At 45.5% G+C, this 18,974-nt stretch overlaps 1 pseudogene; it reads right to left on the reverse strand.

Annotated features, from left to right (window-relative positions):
• Nucleotides 1-16,679: 16,679 nt before the first annotated feature.
• LOC135052531 (5S ribosomal RNA) lies at nucleotides 16,680-16,799 on the reverse strand (annotated as a pseudogene).
• Between the last annotated feature and the right edge of the window lie 2,175 nt (nucleotides 16,800-18,974).

Raw genomic sequence — 18,974 nt, forward strand, 5'->3', positions numbered from 1 at the left:
ACCAATCAAATCAATAAATAATTGTTCTCTTTTTCAGCATGATTAACATTACTGTTGCAATTTTACATACCATAGCTCTCATGTCTTGCCTTCTAGAGAGAGATCAGTTGCCGAAGCTCAACTAATGCATGACAAAGGAAAGACTATTGAAGAAATAACTCGCCAGAGATGGCTACAAAGTTTACTAGGAGTGGTTCACAACACAGGCCGGAGAGAGGTTCCTCTATTGAGGAATTTACGCAGGGAACTACATGGAATCAGTAATGAAGAACAGCAAGGGCTCAGCATCACACGAAGTAACAGGAACTTGCAATACAAGACTGCCATTTCTGAATATAGTAAAAAGATGGTTGAATAAAAATGAGTGGGAATTTAGAAATGAGTTTGTGCAGTACTGCTAGTAGAGTTATTGTGTCACCTTTCTACCATGTTAGTTTAGGCTTAAAGCTTGGTATTTGCTGCAGTGTGATTTACAAACAAATCAATGATTTATATGGTGGCTTTAATATAAGAAAATCAGTTTCAGGATTAAAAATACATCTGTCTTTAGTAAATCTGGCATAGATTCGTTTTTACTCTCTCGTCACTGAATGAAAATAAAATGAAGAGTGTCATTTTGGGAAATAAAGGGCGCTATAGCCAAGTTCAAAGGTGATCTAGGGGGGTACGTTTATAATTATTTATAAGCAAGTATATATATGTCTGCAACCTTATCCCTGACGCATTACGTTCTAACATAACCCAAATCACCTGAGAAGCAATGGTTGGCTCCAGTTGTTTTCATTCCTTTGTCAATATACCAACAACCTTGGCTGGATTAAATAACTTGTGCTACTGGTATTTTTAACATTATTTATTTGAGCCCATGTTATTTCAAATAATAAAAATAAGTGCGAAAAATGGGTGGACAAGGTTATTTGTCTTGCAGACGAGGCACGCTAGACAGCATTCTCGCTTGTGTCATTGAGGAAAATGAACCAGATTGTGAGACATTTGAGTCTTACATAAGTAGCCTTACCATACTAACCCGGACGCTTACACGGATTCTAAGGCTGATGAAAAGTAGCTCAAATGCAGGCTTGAATTAAGCTATCCACACAACCTGTGTGATTCATGAGTGTCCCGGTTAGGATAGTATGGTAAGCATATATATCTGTTCAGCTGTAATCTTTTCAGTGTTTTAATTATGTAGCATTACACATTTTGCAAATAAGGTTGATGTCAAATGAAAAAGATCAAATGTGAGAATTATTCAATGCATAATCAGTATTAATTTTGTTGACGAAAATTTGGATTAAAAGTATTTGTCGATTACAGATTATTTCAGGACTAAAATTAGACTAATATGAAAACTGAGATCCACTGACTAAATCTTAACGAACAAAGCAAAGAAAAAGTGACTAAGACTAAAATGAAATTTAAAATCCTTGTCAAAGGAGACTGGAATTAACACTGGAAGTAGGGTTTTAAATTAAATTATACATGGTCGAGTCACATTATTATGACCACCAGCTAATAGCCAGAGTAACCGCCATGTGCAGCATGGACAGCAGCTAGACAGACTGAACTGACATTTTAGACACACGTCTGATAGCCCTCAGGTTCATTTTGATGATGAGCTGCTCCACTGTAGTGTGTCGGTCGGTCCTCACGCATTTTCATAGGCAACGTTCAACTATCACATCAATGGCACGTGGTGATCCGCAGTTTCCATGTTGGTTATTTGCAATGGTGCCATTTGTCCAGCCACGATACAACTTCACCACAGCAGCATGCAAACAGTTCACAAACTGCGCTGTTTCAGGAATATTGCCACCATTGGCGCAAAAGGCAATAATTCCTTTTTAAAACTCGGATAAATTGCCTCTTTTACCCATGACAGCAAAGAGTGATATGTGTGCAGACGGCCTATCGCACAACTTATATACCCACCAAGCCAGCACAGGACATGTGACGTACTTCATGGGCTGTGCACTGCTTACATTAAATGTAGGAGGTGGTCATGATAATGTGACCGTGTATATTCTAGATATTTGCAGAAAACTAATATGACCTGCTGTGAAGGAAATAGGATTATATATTGTACTTATACAGGTTGAGTATCCCATATCCAAATATTCCAAAATAGGAAATATTCCAAAATACAGAATTTTTTATGCGAGACTTAGATAGTGAAACCTTTGTTTTCTGATGGATTAACGTACACAAACTTTATTTAATACACAAAGTTATAAAAAATATTGTATTAGATGGCCTTCAGGCTGTGCGTATAAGGTGTATATTAAACATAAATGAATTTTGTGTATGTGTACACGTTGTTTAATGCACAAAGGGGGTCATTCCGAGTTGTTCGCTCGGTAAATTTCTTCGCATCGCAGCGATTTTCCGCTTAGTGCGCATGCGCAATGTTCGCACTGTGACTGCGCCAAGTAAATTTGCTATGCAGTTAGGAATTTTACTCACGGCTTTTTCTTCGTTCTGGTGATCGTACTGTGATTGACAGGAAGTGGGTGTTTCTGGGCGGAAACTGGCCGTTTTATGGGTGTGTGTGAAAAAACGCTACTGTTTCTGGGAAAAACGCGGGAGTGGCTGGAGAAACGGAGGAGTGTCTGGGCGAACGCTGGGTGTGTTTGTGACGTCAAACCAGGAACGACAAGCACTGAACTGATCGCAGATGCCGAGTAAGTTTCGAGTTACTCAGAAACTGCACAGAGATGTCTTATCGCAACATTGCGAATCTTTCGTTCGCAATTTTACTATGCTAAGATTCACTCCCAGTAGGCGGCGGCTTAGCGTGTGCAAAGCCGCTAAAAGCAGCTTGCGAGCGAACAACTCGGAATGAGGGCCAAAGTTATTAAAAATATTGGTTAAAATGACCTTCAGGCTGTGTGTATAAGGTGTATATGAAACATAAATGATATCTTCCAAAGTGCGGAAAAATCCGATATCCAAAATACTTTTGGTCCCAAGCATTTTGTACACGGGATACTCAACCTGTACAAACTTAAGTCATTCATTTGTATATGATATATGGGAGCACTATGGTAGGTTAAACTCAGCAAGTACCACATTCTCAGCCTACTAAGCCTAGATTACTAAACACATAGAGGAGGGAGGATATATTAGGGATGGCCATCAACCATCAATAGTTGGCTAATTACCAATGGTTGATTGTTTTCCATCGATGGCAGAGAGCCACTGGTTCTCTACCATCGATGGCTGAGTGGAACCAGATCGTTTTTTTTGCCTTTTTCCCTCGCCCATCGAGCTCAGTCCCTCAGTGGCCCGCAAAACCCTGCCCCCATTTTTATTGGCCTGTGACCCAGCCAGCACCAGCCTGCGGTAACAATCTAGTGTTGCAAAACAACAATGATACACCATCGATGATTATGTATCAATGATGGTTATCACCCATGGTGCCATTGATGGCAACCATCGATGGACAGGCCACCAATGGCCATCCCTGGGGTACAGCATCTGACTATGTGGTTATTAGGCTGCACTTGCATTGTTGGTAGAGATGAAGCATCCTTTCCCTGTTGTGTGTGTCCTCTACCCTCAAGCCATGCCTACATTTCAGTGGTGAGTATATGTTAGGATCTCCTGCTTGATTTACTTGTTGCTTACTGCGAATAGGCCTTGGGATTCGGTACTTCATTCTGCCAATCCGGACCTAGCAGTAAGACTGGAGTCAGTTGTTTGACCTGCTGGGGTTCTTTTGCTATTCTGTGAACCCAGCAGGTTTGCGGCTGTACTCTCAGACCTGCTTGCTTAATCCTCCCTCACTGTGCAGGGCGTCCAGGTGTCAGTTTAGTGGCAGTAAGCTGAACCTGTGCCCTGCAAGTGGGGGTTAGGATTGTGGATACTCTCCTTGTGTCTATATTTCTATCTCTGACCAAGGAGTTTATTCCCACACCCGTTGATAACCCTTTGGGGTTTTTTCTGTTGCTCTTAGCAACATCATTTCAGGTGCTCCACATGTTAAATCACTACACATCGCTTCATTGTCCGCTTTATTCCATCTGAGCATTCCTGACACTAGGGAGACACCCAATTCCTGAGCCTTTGGGCTTCTCCGTTCACTTTGTGTTTATTAGTTATTCCATCACCTCCTGTGTATGTTATGTTATACTGTCTGTGAGTTCGTTTGCTTCGCTTCCCTCTCTGTTCATACACCGGTATACTCCTGTTAGCACTGGTGTGCGTAACATATTCAGCAGCCCTACTCCTGTTTAAATTTTGTGGGAATATGGAGCATACCCCTCAAAATACTTTGCAACAGGTGGTCGATCAGGTGCAGGTCCTGACTCGACAATTTAATGAGATGTCCATTAAAATTAACACCCCGCCGGCCACTAGCGGAGCTCCCGCAGCAGCAGCGGCAAGTTCAGGGGTTAAGGAGCCGAAAGTAAATCTCCCGGATCGTTTTTCTGGAGATCGCTCGCAGTTCTTTTGTTTTAAGGAGAGCTGTAAGCTATATTTCAGGCTTAGGCCCCAGTCTTCTGGGTCGGAGATTCAGCGGGTGGGCATGGTGATTTCCTTGCTACAAGGAGACCCACAGGTCTGGGCATATGGGTTACAGCCTGACTGTCCGTCGCTTAAAAGTGTTGATGCTTTTTTTACGGCACTGGGCATTTTGTATGATGACCCTGACAAGATGGCTTCAGCCGAGGCTCAGATTACGGTTCTTAAGCAAGGGCGACGGCCAGCTGAGGTTTATAGTACGGAGTTTCGGAGGTTGGCTCATGATACCCAGTGGAATGACCCAGCCCTGAGAAACCAGTACCGAAGGGGCCTTTCTGACCAGATAAAGGACCAACTGGTACAATATCCCTCGCCTGATAGCTTAGATCAGCTCATGCAGTTATCCATCCGGGTGGATAGACGGTTGAGAGAGCGAAGGCTTGAAAGGGAGACCGCAGTTTCCTTTTTTCCCAAGGGAACCTCAGACTCTGAGGAATATTCCGAGGAGCCTATGCAGATTGGGGCTACCCGCCTCTCCTCGCGTGAGAAGACGCGGAGGAGACAGCAGGGTTTGTCTTTGTACTGTGGGAATAAAGGTCATGTTGTAGTATCATGCCCAGAAAAACCGGAAAACTTCAGGGCCTGAGGGTGATGGGAAATATCCTGTCAGGCCAGAAGTCAGAATTTCCTAAAAAGACTTTTCTCATTCCGGTGACTTTGGAGATCCTCGGTCAAACTGTCAAGACTGAGGCCTTTGTTGACAGTGGGGCCGATGGGGTTTTCATGGACCGTCAATTCGCCCTGGAACACTCTGTTCCCTCAGTACCTTTGGCATCAGAGATTGAGATCTGTGGGTTAAACGGGGAACCATTGTCCCAGGGTAAAATTACCTCCTGCACCAGCCAAATTCCTTTGTTTATTGGAGCCACACACTCTGAAAAATTGTCTTTTTATGTGACTGTCTGTTCTTTTGCCCCATTGGTTTTGGGGTTACCCTGGTTAAGGGCCCATAACCCTCAATTTGACTGGGTCTCTGGGGAGATTCTTAGTTGGGGTAGTGATTGTTTCAGGAGTTGCTTGAGCCTTCCAGTCAGGCTCTCGCAGCTAAGTTTGCCAGGATTGCCAGGATGTTATGCAGATTTTGCGGATGTGTTCTCCAAAAAAGTTGCGGAGGTACTACCTCCCCATCGCCCCTATGACTGTGCCATTGATTTGTTGCCGGATGCTAAGCTTCCCAAGAGCAGGTTGTACTCCCTGTCACGTCCTGAGACTCAGGCTATGGCAGAGTACATTCAGGAGAACTTGGCTAAGGGATTTATCAGACCCTCACAGTCCCCAGTTGGGTCGGGGTTCTTCTTCGTGGGTAAAAAGGACGGTTCGTTGCAACCCTGCATCGACTTCAGGGAATTGAACCGTATCACGATTAAAAACTCGTACCCACTGCCTCTCATTTCGGTTTTGTTTGACCAGCTTCGTACTGCCACCATTTTTTCTAAGATTGACCTACGCAGTGCTTACAATCTAATCCGAATAAGAGAGGGGGATGAATGGAAGACTGCCTTTAATACCCACTCAGGGCATTATGAATATTTGGTAATGCCTTTTGGGGTCTCTAATGCCCCGGCAGTCTTCCAGGAATTCATGAACGATGTGCTCAGGGAATATTTGGATAGATTCTTAGTTGTTTATCTAGATGAAATCCTAATCTTCTCTCATTCCCTGGAGGAACATCGGAAGCATGTACGCTTAGTCCTCCAGAAACTCAGAGACCACCAGCTTGGGGCGAAGCTGGAGAAGTGCATACAGATGTAGCCACCTTTATCTTGACTGTTTCTCCGCCGAGACGGGCGTTTAGTCACGCTAATGCGATAGCTGAGTTTCATCACAGGCAGGCGCGTTGAGGCGATCTAGATACTCATCATGCATTACACATCTCCACCACTGTGTCGCTAATGCTCCACTAATCCAGTACTTTCGATCGTACAGTATAGCGGCGGATTGATCTACAGCTCTGGCAATACTGTAGGCGTAACGGGAGGCGGTGGAAAAAGTATGGAGTACTGTACAGTATGTGTATGGAGACGCAACTACAGTAATTGTGTAAAAGGAAGAATGTACAGTACAATGTATAAACACCGTGCTTTTAAAATATATGAGCGTCTGAGTTCGCTAATGCATAATGGGAATGGAGGACTAGCAGGAGGCGGAGGAAAACACCGTGCTTTACAAATGCGAGCGTCCGAGTCCTCTAAGGCATAAACCAACAGCAATGGGGCGGGGGCCGGCCGCTGTTTGCAGTACTTTCACACATGAAATTGGAAATCTCTCATGAGGCGTCGTGGGCTAGGGGTGAAGGCTCCCACCTCCCTCGCTGGGGGTCCAGGGTTCGAGACCTGATGTGCTTTCTTTCTTTCTTTTTTTTTTTTTTTCTGTAATAATGCACTGTATTATTTTATTTACACTGTAAGACAGTCAATGGAAGGATGCACACAGATTTCACATAAATCAAAGTACATCTGCAGGAGCGATTCTTTACGCTAAATGCACCTAAACAGCGGGAATGAAATGAGTGTATTCTGACGCTACCAACTGAGCAAAACAGTACTGTAGATCTTCAGCGTTTGTGTATTGCACAGGACCTGAATTTCCTCCCTGTGCAGGCCCCCAGGGGGGAAGGACGATGGGGGTAGGGGGGAGACGATGGAAAATACTGTGCCTTTGAAATGCAATTACATGAGCGTCCGAGTACACTACGGCATACTGTAAACCAACACCAATGGGAAGGAAGTGCCAACCTTATTTTTAATGTGTTCCCGTGACATTCACTTTAAAAAAAAAAAAATTCTCTCCAATACAGTACATCCAATGGAAGGATGCACACAGGTTTCACATACAGTAAATCAAAGTACATCTGCAGGAGCGATTCTTTACGCTAAATGCAACCTACAGTACAGTACTGTAAGTGAGCAAAACAGTACTACAGTGGGCGTTTGTGTATTGCACATGACCAGCATTTGCATTCCCTCCCTGTCTACTGCATGATCTGTGCAGGCTCCCATGGGGGAAGGGCAACAGGCTAGCCGGAGGCGGAGGAAAACACCGTGCTTTACAAATGCGAGCGTCCGAGTCCTCTAAGGCATAAACCAACAGCAATGGGGCGGGGGCCGGCCGCTGTTTGCAGTACTTTCACACATGAAATTGGAAATCTCTCATGAGGCGTCGTGGGCTAGGGGTGAAGGCTCCCACCTCCCTCGCTGGGGGTCCAGGGTTCGAGACCTGATGTGCTTTCTTTCTTTCTTTTTTTTTTTTTTTTCTGTAATAATGCACTGTATTATTTTATTTACACTGTAAGACAGTCAATGGAAGGATGCACACAGATTTCACATAAATCAAAGTACATCTGCAGGAGCGATTCTTTACGCTAAATGCACCTAAACAGCGGGAATGAAATGAGTGTATTCTGACGCTACCAACTGAGCAAAACAGTACTGTAGATCTTCAGCGTTTGTGTATTGCACAGGACCTGAATTTCCTCCCTGTGCAGGCCCCCAGGGGGGAAGGGCGATGGGGGTAGGGGGGAGACGATGGAAAATACTGTGCCTTTGAAATGCAATTACATGAGCGTCCGAGTACACTACGGCATACTGTAAACCAACACCAATGGGAAGGAAGTGCCAACCTTATTTTTAATGTGTTCCCGTGACATTCACTTTAAAAAAAAAAAAATTCTCTCCAATACAGTACATCCAATGGAAGGATGCACACAGGTTTCACATACAGTAAATCAAAGTACATCTGCAGGAGCGATTCTTTACGCTAAATGCAACCTACAGTACAGTACTGTAAGTGAGCAAAACAGTACTACAGTGGGCGTTTGTGTATTGCACATGACCAGCATTTGCATTCCCTCCCTGTCTACTGCATGATCTGTGCAGGCTCCCATGGGGGAAGGGCAACAGGCTAGCCGGAGGCGGAGGAAAACACCGTGCTTTACAAATGCGAGCGTCCGAGTCCTCTAAGGCATAAACCAACAGCAACGGGGCGGGGGCCGGCCGCTGTTTGCAGTACTTTCACACATGAAATTGGAAATCTCTCATGAGGCGTCGTGGGCTAGGGGTGAAGGCTCCCACCTCCCTCGCTGGGGGTCCAGGGTTCGAGACCTGATGTGCTTTCTTTCTTTCTTTTTTTTTTTTTTTCTGTAATAATGCACTGTATTATTTTATTTACACTGTAAGACAGTCAATGGAAGGATGCACACAGATTTCACATAAATCAAAGTACATCTGCAGGAGCGATTCTTTACGCTAAATGCACCTAAACAGCGGGAATGAAATGAGTGTATTCTGACGCTACCAACTGAGCAAAACAGTACTGTAGATCTTCAGCGTTTGTGTATTGCACAGGACCTGAATTTCCTCCCTGTGCAGGCCCCCAGGGGGGAAGGGCGATGGGGGTAGGGGGGAGACGATGAAAAATACTGTGCCTTTGAAATGCAATTACATGAGCGTCCGAGTACACTACGGCATACTGTAAACCAACACCAATGGGAAGGAAGTGCCAACCTTATTTTTAATGTGTTCCCGTGACATTCACTTTAAAAAAAAAAAATTTCTCTCCAATACAGTACATCCAATGGAAGGATGCACACAGGTTTCACATACAGTAAATCAAAGTACATCTGCAGGAGCGATTCTTTACGCTAAATGCAACCTACAGTACAGTACTGTAAGTGAGCAAAACAGTACTACAGTGGGCGTTTGTGTATTGCACATGACCAGCATTTGCATTCCCTCCCTGTCTACTGCATGATCTGTGCAGGCTCCCATGGGGGAAGGGCAACAGGCTAGCCGGAGGCGGAGGAAAACACCGTGCTTTACAAATGCGAGCGTCCGAGTCCTCTAAGGCATAAACCAACAGCAATGGGGCGGGGGCCGGCCGCTGTTTGCAGTACTTTCACACATGAAATTGGAAATCTCTCATGAGGCGTCGTGGGCTAGGGGTGAAGGCTCCCACCTCCCTCGCTGGGGGTCCAGGGTTCGAGACCTGATGTGCTTTCTTTCTTTCTTTCTTTTTTTTTTTTCTGTAATAATGCACTGTATTATTTTATTTACACTGTAAGACAGTCAATGGAAGGATGCACACAGATTTCACATAAATCAAAGTACATCTGCAGGAGCGATTCTTTACGCTAAATGCACCTAAACAGCGGGAATGAAATGAGTGTATTCTGACGCTACCAACTGAGCAAAACAGTACTGTAGATCTTCAGCATTTGTGTATTGCACAGGACCTGAATTTCCTCCCTGTGCAGGCCCCCAGGGGGGAAGGGCGATGGGGGTAGGGGGGAGACGATGGAAAATACTGTGCCTTTGAAATGCAATTACATGAGCGTCCGAGTACACTACGGCATACTGTAAACCAACACCAATGGGAAGGAAGTGCCAACCTTATTTTTAATGTGTTCCCGTGACATTCACTTTAAAAAAAAAAAATTTCTCTCCAATACAGTACATCCAATGGAAGGATGCACACAGGTTTCACATACAGTAAATCAAAGTACATCTGCAGGAGCGATTCTTTACGCTAAATGCAACCTACAGTACAGTACTGTAAGTGAGCAAAACAGTACTACAGTGGGCGTTTGTGTATTGCACATGACCAGCATTTGCATTCCCTCCCTGTCTACTGCATGATCTGTGCAGGCTCCCATGGGGGAAGGGCAACAGGCTAGCCGGAGGCGGAGGAAAACACTGTGCTTTACAAATGCGAGCGTCCGAGTCCTCTAAGGCTGGGAGTTCACGGTCGGCGGCCATTTTGTCAGGTTGCTAAGCGATCCAGCTCGGTATACCGTAATGTGCATAGACCTCGCTTATCCCAATGTAATTGAGCTAGGGGATTGTGACGCTCCTTCAGCATTGCCCCCTGGAGTGTGAAATGTATGCCATGCTGTATCTCACTACATATCCGAGCGCTGCCACGTGCTGGGAGTTCACGGTCGGCGGCCATGTTGTCAGGTTGCTAAGCGATCCAGCTCGGTATACCGTAATGTGCATACAGTAGACCTCGCTTATCCCAGTGTAATTGAGCTAGGGGATTGTGACGCTCCTTCAGCATTGCCCCCTGGAGTGTGAAATGTATGCCATACTGTATCTCACTACATATCCGAGCGCTGCCACGTGCTGGGAGTTCACGGTCGGCGGCCATTTTGTCAGGTTGCTAAGCGATCCAGCTCGGTATACCGTAATGTGCATAGACCTCGCTTATCCCAATGTAATTGAGCTAGGGGATTGTGACGCTCCTTCAGCATTGCCCCCTGGAGTGTGAAATGTATGCCATACTGTATCTCACTACATATCCGAGCGCTGCCACGTGCTGGGAGTTCACGGTCGGCGGCCATGTTGTCAGGTTGCTAAGCGATCCAGCTCGGTATACCGTAATGTGCATACAGTAGACCTCGCTTATCCCAGTGTAATTGAGCTAGGGGATTGTGACGCTCCTTCAGCATTGCCCCATAACCTGCACAAGGGTTCAGGGGCGGCGGCCATTTTGCCAGTGTGCTACAGTATGTCATCGAGTCCGGTGTACCATAATATGCATACTGTGTATTTTAGCTAGGGGATTGTGACGCTCCTTCAGCATTGCCCCATAGTCTGTACAATCTGGACTATTACTTGCTCCGTAGCCTAGGGCCTCTGTGGGGCAAGGAGTCATAGGTGGTAGCCATTTCTATTCAGTCTGCCCAGCTACAGAATTGTATGTGTACTGTGTACGGAGCATAGAACCTTAACCTGCATAGAACCTGCACATTATGGTACACCGGACTCGATCGCATAGAACCGCTCATGCAGCTACTGTATGCCCTGGTTTACAGTATGTGAATAAAAAAAATAATAAAGTGTCTGAAAAAAACTACAGTAACATGCATTCGTACTTAAGGAATCGAACCCTGGACTCTGAGTATAGGAAGCGAAACACTTCACCACTTCGCCGCAGACAAATGTATAAATCCGTTGGTTTTGATTATGCTGTAATGGCTACGGGATTAGGACGATAACATACTGTAGAAAATTCCTAATCTTGAGAGGCAATAGTGAACTTGTAACACACATCCATTTGCGACAGTGTACACTACTGGTTTTACAGTACTGTGTTTTGTCTGCGGGACTTGGACGCTCACATACAGTATTCATAAAGTATTGTAGATGGATCATATACTGTATGCTGTACTATTTGCGTCGGTGTCGTACTGTATATACAGTACTGTATTAAATAATGCAGCGTAATGAGTACAGTATTTACTGTATGCAGCGTAATGAGACGCCTTAGTAAAGTAGTCCTTATTATGTATGTCAGTATTGTATTTTACGGGAGACCACACGCATGCGCAGTGGTGATTGTAAAAAGCGACATCTGGTGGCTGATCGCAGGTATTACACGTAAAGGTAACGCCAAACGTCAAATGTCTGTCTCCGTGCGATTAGATAGCCTCTCTGTGGCTAGGCGCGCCTTGCTACGCCACAGTACGCTGCGTATGGTCGAACGGGACAAACGCCGCGGCCACTCAAGATAAAGGTGGCTACATCTGTATTTGAAGTCCAGCAAATCGCATTTCTAGGGTATATTATCTCCTCAGAAGGTTTCCAAATGGAGGGTTCTAAGGTACAGGCAGTCCTGGATTGGGTGCAGCCCACTAGTTTGAAGGCGCTTCAGCGTTTTCTGGGCTTTGCAAATTTTTATAGACGGTTTATCGCTGGATTTTCGTCTATAGTGGCCCCCTTGGTGGCACTCACTAAGAAAGGGGCGGATGTTGCTCACTGGTCTTGTGAGGCCAAAGCGGCCTTTGCCCGTCTCAAAAGGGCATTTGTCTCGGCCAAGGTGCTGCGACACCCAGATCCAGAGCGGCCTTTTGTGGTAGAAGTGGATGCCTCTGAGATAGGTATTGGGGCAGTGCTCTCTCAGATGGGGGTGTCTGATAATCGCCTTCATCCCTGTGCTTACTTTTTCCGTAAATTTTCGTCTGCCGAGATGAATTATGATGTGGGTAACCGGGAATTGTTGGCTATAAAGGATGCACTCGGGGAGTGGAGACACTGGCTTGAGAGGGCTAAGTTTGTGGTCTCAATTCTCACCGACCATAAGAATCTGGCATATTTAGAGTCAGCGAAGCGGCTCAATGCCAGGCAGGCACGATGGGCTTTGTTTTTTGCTCGCTTTAATATTTTTTGATAACATATCGCCCTGGGTCAAAAAACATCAAGGCTGATGCGCTCTCGCAGAGTTTTGCTCCAGTTCAAGAGACCACCGAGGAGCCATTGCCCATTGTGTCCCCATCATGTATTAAAGTGGGCATTACCCTGGACCTCTTGTCATTAGTCCTTAGAGCACAGGAGCAGGCTCCTCCAGACCTTCCGGTAGGTCTCTTGTTTGTGCCTCCTAGGTTAAGACAGCGAGTGTTCCTGGAATTCCATGCCAAGAGGTCGGCAGGGCATCCGGGTATTGCCAGAACTCGGGAGTTGCTGTCTAGGGCGGTGTGGTGGCCCTCGGTGGCTAGGGATGTGGATCAGTGAGTTCGGGCATGTGACGTTTGTGCCCGAAATAAAACTCCTAGAGGGGTTCCTGTCGGCCCATTACATCCACTCTCTATTCCGTCTAAGCCATGGACCCACATTTCCATGGATTTTGTGGTGGACTTGCCCAAATCCTCGGGGATGATAGCCATTTGGGTTGTCGTTGACAGGTTTTCGAAGATGGCGCATTTCGTTCCACTGGTTGGGTTGCCATCGGCCAGACGCCTGTCTGAGTTATTTATGCAGCATGTTGTGCGCCTCCACGGGTTGCCACTTGATGTGGTCTCTGACCGTGGATCCCAGTTTGTGGCCAAATTCTGGAGGGCATTTTGTTCTGATCTCCAGATTTCTGTGAGCTTGTCGTTAGGCTACCATCCACAGTCTAATGGGCAGACTGAGAGGGTGAACAAATCCTTGGAGCAATTCCTCAGGTGTTATGTCTCCAAGTGTCATACTGACTGGGTTGCTCATCTGTCCATGGCGGAGTTTGCCTATAACAACGCGGCTCACTCTGCTACAGGGATCTCTCCCTTCCTTTGTGTGTATGGGCATCATCCTAAGGCCAATTCTTTTGACCCCCTGGATTCCACGTCTGGTGGTTCCTCTGTTGTTTCGGTCCTTAGGGGTATTTGGAGGAAAGTGAAGAAAGCCCTTGTGTCTGTGTCATTAGTGACCAAAAGGGTTTTTGATAAGCGGAGAAGACCCTGCAGCTTCAAATTAGGAGACTTCGTCTGGTTGTCCACCAAGAATTTGAAGTTGAGACAGCCATCTCATAAGTTTGGCCCCCGGTTCATCGGCCCTTATAAGATCACCAGGGTTATCAATCCGGTGGCATTTCAGTTAGATCTGCCCCGTTCATTGGGTATCAATAAAACATTTCATTGTTCCCTTTTAAAACTGGCGGTTAGTAATCCTTCTTCCAGTGGAAGACCTTCTCCTCTTCTGATACGGGGTCAGAGGGAGTTTGTGGTTGAAAGGGTTCTTGACTCCAAGATGGTTCGGGGTCGGCTGTCATTTTTGGTGCACTGGAAGGGGTATGGCCCGGAGGAGCGGTCGTGGGTGCGCAGTTGTGATCTTCATGCCCCCAGACTGATACGCTCTTTCTTCTCGCAGTTCCCCGATAAACCCGGTGGTAGGGGTTCTTTGACCCCTCGTCAGAGGGGGGGTACTGTTAGGATCTCCTGCTCTGTGCTGCCACGTCGCCATGGAAACCGGGAGGCAAGTGTTAGCGAAGTAACCTGAGCGCAGCTGATACTCCGGTCCGGGTTTTTACTGTGTAGTGGTTACAGGCTCTGTGCACGGCAGGGAATCCGGCGCTGGTTTTGTGCTCACAGTCTGTGAGGTCTGAGTGGGGCGTGGACAGCACCTGCTATATAAACCATCCTCTCAGGCTAGGCAAATGCTGCTGAATATTTGTTTGTTAGTCAGTTCCAGAGAGTTAGCTAGTACTGTGTGACTTTGTATTTACTTGTTGCTTACTGCGAATAGGCCTTGGGATTCGGTACTTCATTCTGCCAATCCGGACCTAGCAGTAAGACTGGAGTCAGTTGTTTGACCTGCTAGGGTTCTTTTGCTATTCTGTGAACCCAGCAGGTTTGCGGCTGTACTCTCAGACCTGCTTGCTTAATCCTCCCTCACTGTGCAGGGTGTCCAGGTGTCAGTTTAGTGGCAGTAAGCTGAACCTGTGCCCTGCAAGTGGGGGTTAGGATTGTGGATACTCTCCTTGTGTCTATATTTCTATCTCTGACCAAGGAGTTTATTCCCACACCCGTTGATAACCCTTTGGGGTTTTTTCTGTTGCTCTTAGCAACATCATTTCAGGTGCTCCACATGTTAAATCACTACACATCGCTTCATTGTCCGCTCTATTCCATCTGAGCATTCCTGACACTAGGGAGACACCCAATTCCTGAGCCTTTGGGCTTCTCCGTTCACTTTGTGTTTATTAGTTATTCCATCACCTCCTGTGTATGTTATGTTATACTGTCTGTGAGTTCGTTTGCTTCGCTTCCCTCTCTGTTCATACACCGGTATACTCCTGTTAGCACTGGTGTGTGTAACAGTATAACTAGGCTTACCATACTTTCCCTTTAAACCAGGACACACATGAATTACACAGGTTTTGTGGATGGCTTGATTTAAGCCTGCCATTAATCTGGTTTTAATTAGCCATAGATATACAAAATAGAAAATGTGTCACTTAGCGCAAAAGACAACTAGGTTAAAAGGATGTGTGGACCAATACAGTGAAAACGATATCTCCATATGTAGAAGAGAGATATATCCACCTATTCATTATTGTCGCCATCAAACACAAGGATGCAGTAGTCTCTTAACAATGTTCTTTTTTTTCTCACATATATGCTTTTTCCAAATGGAGAAAATAATTCCACCTACTAGATGGTAATCCTAGGGTACTCTTCCTCTCTCATAGTAATGATGTCCATATATATATATATATATATTTATAAATAATGGCACTCGCTTTTCCAGCTCATTGGAAAAAGCAAAACAAGCCAGCACTCACAGTTTAGATGAGAAAACGAAGAAGATTTATTCCACATCAAGGCGACAAGTGTACATACAGGCACAGCCCAACAGCTGTTTCAACCGATACAGGTCTTCCTCAGGGGCTATCTGAGCAGTGTATAGCACCATAAATTGGCGCCAAAACAGCAAAAAAACAGCATCCAATGGGAGGAGAGGGAGGGGGGACAAGCCCTGTATTGTTTTTTTTTTTTTTATGTGAGAAAACGAAGAAGATTTATTCCATAGCAAGGCGACAAGTGTACATACAGGCACAGCCCGCGGCTGCCCCGGCTCTCCAGCTCCGTCGTGTCATCGCTAATGTACACAAAGCCGGCGCCGTCCCTGGCAACGGCTCTGGTGCGCTGTGTGCGAGGAGGGGGACACCAGCACAGACAACACTGAGCCCACACAGGGGACGGGGACAGTGTAGGCTGCACACGGTATATAACAAGACATGGAACGTGGCATGACATAAAAAAGTGTAAAATATAGCGCTGAAAGAGAAAAAAACATATACTACATAATCACACAATGCACAATGCATAAACAAAAAGAATAACCAATGCAAGATGCAGATAAGAGAATGCGCTCCGCTGGGTGTCTCTGATAAAAAGGTGTCAAACAATAGCCATAAACTGTCCCGTATGGACAGATCCCTGAAGCAATAACGATCATTAAGGCACTGTAGGCATTAAATGGACCAATAGGTCTAACTCAATCATATATCAGAAATGACAGCAGCAGTTAATGGCACAAATGGTGGTGGATGACATTGGAAAGTGTCAATGGACAATATTCAGGTGCCCAGCAGAGCAAAAACTAAACAGCGGCAGAAGAACAGGAAAATGAAGGAAAATCCCATAGGGGCAAAGATGTGGCAGGACGCTATCAGCATCCCTGTGGATAGAGCACCTAAGTGAAATATAAAATGAAAGAAAAGAAATAGAATTAGGGTAGAGCCCACTATGTGCAGATATTGGATGGATCGAAGGTAGTGCATTAAACGGAAGGGTAAATGATGCCAAGGGATAGGGGGTGGGAGCACAAGAACGCAGAATAAACAGAGATAACTAAAGGATGCCCATGCTATAGTCCGAGGCCATGAGTGGTCAAGTGATAAAAGTACAGCACCCAGTATTCCCAGACCGTCTCCAGAACTGGTACTGACTGGGCCCAACACTGCTTAGTTTCCAAGATCGGACGGAATTGGACGTCATCCAGTGTGGTATGGCTGTAGAAAACACTAGAATTCCACATCAAGAGCCGGCAAATGCCTCTCTGTAACAGGGCAATGCTGGTGGTGATGGCAGAAAGGGGCCATAGCAGCAAAGTCACTCCCACAACCCATGAGAAATGCAAGATAAGTAATCGCTTGAATACATCATGCACAATCACTGACACACAGCGGTGTCAAGGGGCTCAAGCAAAAAACGTAGTAGGTGAAAATGCATAATATTGGACACACGGCGGTGTCTAAAGAAATGAAACCAACAAAAGCAAGGGCTGGATCGCTTCACAAGAAACAACCCAACCTAAAGTCTTCATTAAGACCATTGGGAGTCAAAGTGTGTAGTCTGTGAATCCACTGGAGTTCTCTTTGTAGTAACAGCCTGTCTCGGTCACCTCCCCGCTGGAGTGGTGGTATCTGGTCTATAATGCAACATTTAAGTTGATTGACCATATGCTGTGCCTCTTTGAAGTGTCTTGCAAGTTGCAACTGGTAAGTTCGTGAAGTCTCTCGTGGAATCTGTGGATGCAAGACATTTCTTAATAGAGGAGCGATGTTGGCTGAGTCGTTCTTTAAGCATTCTGCTGGTCTTGCCAACATACAGTCGATTGCATGGACATTTGAGAACATAGACAACAAAGCGGCTGTTGCAATCCAAACTCTGTTTAATTGAATACTCCTTATTGTCAGATGGATTGATGAAGCGGTTGCCCAATAACAGGAATGAACAGTTGGAGTATCCCGTGCATCTATAAACCCCAGGTTTTTTCGTAAGCCAATTAGATGTTCTATTAGTCTGTCTTTGAGAAAAATCAGTCTTGACTAGAAGGTCCTTCAAATTAGGACCCCGTCTGTAGGCAAATCTGGGAATCAAGGAAAGGTCTTTGGTGAGCACTGGATCACTCGCAATCAAGTGCCAGTGTTCCCGAATTTTGTTGCGGATAAAGCCAGAGGCTGTGGTGAACATACTGCTGAAATTTAACCTGTCTTGCTCCATATCAGCAGGACAAACTTTTTTATGTAAAGCATCTTCTCTCTTAATCTGTCCGATCCTAGATAGAGCGTCATCTATCTCCTTCCTGGGATAGCTTCTGTCAAGAAATCGTTGACACATGGACTCCAATGCAGCCGTGATGGCCGTGGAATCCGAGGTAATGCGAATCACCCGCAGTAGTTGTGAAAAGGGTAGCCCTCTTCTAAGGGGAGCCGGATGGAAGCTTGAATGTAACAGCAAAGTATTTCTATCTGATTCCTTGCTGTAAATGTACGTCAAAAGTTTGTTGTTCTCCTTTTTGATGGAAACATTCAAGAAGTTGATGTGTGTTCTGCTGAAAGTCAGACTAAATCTAATTGTTCCTGGAATTGAATTAAGTTCATTGATGAATGCCAAAAGTTTCTCTTCGCTGCCTTGCCAAATGAAAAATAAGTCATCAATGTAGCGAACATAAAATGACAAAAATTGACCAAAACGAGGATTACCAGAGATATGCACCTGTTCATAGGCCGCCATGAATATATTGGCGTAAGATGGCGCCATATTCGAACCCATAGCGGTCCCCTGTTTCTGTAAATAAAAGCAATTTTCGAAGAGGAAATAATTCTTATTGAGAGTAACATCAATGAGCAACAACAAAAAAGACACCGGTGGGCCGAAATAGGCATCATTGTCCGTAAGCAGTTCTCTGCATGCTCCCATTCCTTGTGAGTGCGGAATGTTTGTGTAGAGACTCGAGACATCAAGAGTCACCAACAGGGTGTCATCGGTAATATTACGTACTGTTTCAAGTTTCCACAAGAAATCGGAGGTGTCTTCAATGAAGCTGGCTGTTTGCTTAACCAATGGCTGTAGGTAAAAATCAACTACTTGAGATAGAGGTTGACAGAGGGACCCCCTTGCTGATATAATGGGTCGTCCTGGAGGCTGGGAGAGAGATTTATGAATTTTCGGGAGTGTGTACAAAAAGGGTATCCTGGGGTGTGCAGTGGTCATGAATTCTGCTGTGCTCTTGTTGATTTATCCATTATTGAGTCCCACCTGAATGATGGAATCTATCTCAACTTTGTAGCTTCCTGTAGGGTCATGGCCAAGTTTATGATAACAAGTGGTGTCAGCCAATTGGTTATTGGCTTCCATGGTATAGTAGTCATAGTCCAACAACACAATGCCTCCCCCCTTGTCTGCAGCT

This window comes from Pseudophryne corroboree, chromosome 2 (assembly GCF_028390025.1).
Source record: "Pseudophryne corroboree isolate aPseCor3 chromosome 2, aPseCor3.hap2, whole genome shotgun sequence".
Classification (NCBI taxonomy): Eukaryota; Metazoa; Chordata; class Amphibia; order Anura; family Myobatrachidae; genus Pseudophryne; species Pseudophryne corroboree.